At 41.4% G+C, this 4,107-nt stretch overlaps 1 pseudogene; it reads right to left on the bottom strand.

Annotated features, from left to right (window-relative positions):
• Positions 1 to 1,496: 1,496 nt before the first annotated feature.
• Positions 1,497 to 2,902, bottom strand: LOC147662907 (uncharacterized; annotated as a pseudogene).
• Between the last annotated feature and the right edge of the window lie 1,205 nt (positions 2,903 to 4,107).

Here is a 4,107-nt window from a genome sequence, read left to right as displayed (position 1 = left end):
AGCCTCTCAGCGCCTCTGGCTTGGCGTTTTGACCGGGGTGCGCGTCGGCGTGAGCATTTGGTATAGGTCAGAGATGAGGTGTGTATCCGTATCCTTAGTTAGCAGCCATTTTTCGAAAGTCGACATGGGGCGGCCCACCAGTGCAGCGATATCGGGGTCAGTGAGCCAGTGACGAAGTTGGAGGTACTGGAAAAGATGAGGCTTCTCTATGCCATACCCTTGTTTGATATCCGCAAAGGGAAGAAATCCCTGCAGGTCAAAGAGGTCACCAGCGGCCCGGCACGCCGTGCCACTCCACTGGGGGAATGTGTTCGCACCGACTCCCGGAGGGAAGTCGGGATTATCGAAAATGGGAGTGAATGGGGAGGGAAAGGAGGTCAGCTCGTGTTTGCGCGCCACCTTATCCCACACCCGCAGAGTTGTGCGCGTGATAGGTGACCGTAGCATGTATTTCGGTCTATGCTGCTTAGCGAGGAACGGAACCCTCCAGAGTGGTGTCTGTGCCATGGCCCTATCTTGGAAGAGCCATCTCTTCTCTGATTCAGGTCGGTACCATTCTACCAGGTATCGAAGTTGAGATGCATAGAAATACCTCATGAGGTTTGGGACACCCAGGCCACCCTCGTCCAGGCTCCTATAACACATTGTTATTTTAACCTTGAACACTTTGTGCAGACTTGAGGTCGCAGCGCGAGTCTAGAGATATGAAAAACAGACCATTCTCATGTGAAGGAAAAGCAAGCAGTTTGTCTTTATAAAAACAGAGACATGTAGTGACATGTGCAAAAGCAGCAATATGGCGTTCTCGCAACTAACTCACTTATGCTAATATAGCAATGTGTGCAGGCAGAATCATATTCATCCCTACACTTTTACAGGTAGCATGAACAGGAACACTTGGATGTTTTTCTTTGTAACTCTTCATCGCCAAATACAAACCACCAGTGTTTCTTTTCTTTTATTCCAAATTGAGCTAGTCTCCCAGTGGATTTCCTGTTAAATTACGTTGTTTTTTCTATGTGTACAGAAGTGAACAATCACTGGGAACAGACACTTTCAATATTCTACAAATCTTTGATTTTTTTCTTTTCTTCTAGTCGAGTCTTCATTTATCTGGTATTTGAATAACCCACATAATTATATACTTGTTCCTGTAATTCCTTCATCTCACAATAACTGCACTGTTCTGCTCTTGTCTATGTCCTCAGATAAGTCAATAATATTGTTATTGTTCTTAAGTTCTTTTTGAATTCACTGTATCACTAGGATTATTTCTAAGTGAGTTAAATGAAGGCGTGTGTTCGCTGAGGCTATGTAGGATCAGAAATTGACAAAAGCTCGTCACACTTTTAGTGCAATTGTAAGGTTTACCCCAGGTGTGTTCGCAATTGGCAAAATCACTTCTGACATTCATTGCAATGCTCATTTTTACTCTGTGTGTGTGAGTTGATGTATCTGTAGGTTTTATAACTGACAGAAGATATTCACACATTCACTGCACATGAAAGGATTTTTCTCTGTGAGCATTAACTGATGAATCCTTAATGCAAAAGATTTCCTACAGGTACTTCTACACTCACTACAGTTGTACGGTATTTACAGAGTGTGTGCAAGCTGATGTCTACATAGGCTTGATAATTGACTACATTTCTTCACACATTCATTGCACTTGAAGGCTTTTCTTCTGCGTTTGTTTGCTGATGCCTGTTTAGGATTGATAATGGACTTCAGCTTTTCAAGCATTCATGGCATTTAAAAGATTTGTTTCCCCTTTGTGAGCTCGCTGATGATTTCTTAATGCTGAAGAGTAAGTAAAACTACTGCCACATTCACTGCAATGGTAGGGTTTTTCCCCAGTGTGTATTCGCTGATGTCTCTGGAGGTTTGATTATAACCTAAAACTACTTCCACATTCACTGCAATTGTATGGTTTTTTCTCAGTGTGCATTCGCTGATGTCTCTGGAGGTTTGTTAACTGACTGAAGCTCTTTATACATTCACTGCACTGGTACAGTTTTTCCCCTGTGTGTGTTTTCTGATGTGTGTGGAGGTGTGATAGTACTCTAAAACTACTTCCACATTCACTGCAATTGTATGGTTTTTCCCCAGTGTGTATTCGCTGATGTCTCTGGAGGTTTGTTAACTGACTGAAGTTCTTTACACATTCACTGCACTGGTATGGTTTTTCCCCTGTGTGCATTCTCTGATGTCTATGGAGGTTTGATTGTACCCTAAAACTACTTCCACATTCACTGCAATTGTATGGTTTTTCCCCAGTGTGTATTCGCTGATGTCTCTGGAGGGCTGTTAACTGATTGAAGTTCTTTACACATTCACTGCACTGGTATGGTTTTTCCCCTGTGTGCATTCTCTGATGTCTATGGAGGTTTGATAATTGATTGAAGCTCTTTACACATTCCTTGCAATGGTATGGTTTTTCCCCTGTGTGGGTTCGCTGTTGTTTTTGGAGTTCTTGTAACCGACAGAAGCTCTTTACACATTCACTGCAATGGTATGGTTTTTCCCCTATGTGTATTTTCTGATGTGTGTAGAGGTTTGAAATTTGACTGAAGCTCTTTTTACATTTGTTGCAATGGTATGGTTTTTCTCCTGTGTGTATTCTCTGATGTGTGTGGAGGTTTGAAATTTGACTGAAGCTCTTTACAAATTCATTGCAATGGTATGGTTTTTCCCCTGTTTGTATTCGCTGATGCTCTTTTATGGTTTCTAGTTGGCTAAAGTTCTTGACATATTCAGTGGAATTGCACGATTTTTCTCCTGACCGTGTTTCCTGAAGGGTCAGCAGAGTTAATAAACCACTTGCGTTATTTTCACATTCCCTGTATGTGTGATATTTCCGATTTAACAATAAAGTACAAGACTCACTAAATACCTGCCACATTCCTAATATCAGTTAAGGCTTCCTTGTGGGTGATTGCATCTTCAGATTGGATAATGGCTTCCCATGCTTGCGGGTAAAGCTTAATCTTCCTTCCAGTAGGTGCAAATTGGGACAATACTCTGTACTTTAGAGAGCAGATCTCCGCTTTCCTTTAGCCTTCAGTTGTTAGGTTCCACTTCGTTGTGCTTTTCCCTGGTGCCTGTGGTTTGGCTAGAAAGAGTTAACAATACACCTAGAGCAGTGAATGCTGGTCTGGTGCCAGTTTAGATAGAGAAGCACTGCTCTAGCCACATCATGATGGTGAAGCGACTCGTAATGTGTACAGCTACTCCAAAGAGTGTCATGGGGCCAAGCACAGGTCAGAAAAGAAAGTAAATCCGGTTGTTTCAAACATGGACAAAAAGCCAAGTTTTCAACCTATTTTTAAACATTATCATGTTGCTAACAGCTCAAAGCTGAAGAGGGAGTTTGTTCCAAGCTATGGATCCCAAATAGACACGAGACCTTCCTCCAACTCTCATACCGGTCTCTTGATCAAAGCTGGTCAGCAGGTGGTTTGTCAGTTTTGTTGTCTTGGTTTTGTTGAGGTCATTTCTTCATCTTGGGGTGTCGAGGTGCGGAGCTCAGACTCGTACACTCACTGAATTGCCTTTGACTGCGTCTTCCTGGATCTGTCCTCTGCCTCTGATTGCACTGATGTTTTTGGAGCTCCTTATTTTTGACAATTTGTGCTGGTTTGATGTGTTATCTTCATTATTCATAATCATTTAAGACTTATTTTCTGTTGGATGTAAAGAAATGCAATATTACTAAATGTAAATGTAAAGAATGTGAATACACAATATTTAACCAGCTGTAGAAAACATCTCTTGTCTACCATATTTGAAATTTAGTAAGGAACATTTTACCATACATGGATATTTCATTAAAACTGTGGTTGAACATGTCACATTGTACTTACTTCTGAAAAGGCAGTGATTTACCATTATTCATAGAGTAACTTACTAAAGAAAGGGCAGCTACAGAGCACTCATGTGCTACAGGTAGAGTTTTAGGTAGATATACATGGACAAGATTTCATTTAAACAGAACAGATTGTGGAAAAAGAGAGGAATCAGGAAGCGCTGCTGTTAATTCAGTTTCAGAAAGAAGCTACCAAAGGTAGCTCTTCAGAAAGTGTATAACAAAGGTAACTCTTCAGGAAG

The sequence above is a fragment of the Lissotriton vulgaris genome, unplaced genomic scaffold (assembly GCF_964263255.1).
Source record: "Lissotriton vulgaris unplaced genomic scaffold, aLisVul1.2 SCAFFOLD_501, whole genome shotgun sequence".
NCBI classification, from domain to species: Eukaryota; Metazoa; Chordata; class Amphibia; order Caudata; family Salamandridae; genus Lissotriton; species Lissotriton vulgaris.
Note: the sequence above shows the minus strand (reverse complement) of the source record. Positions and strands in the feature narration are given on the sequence as shown.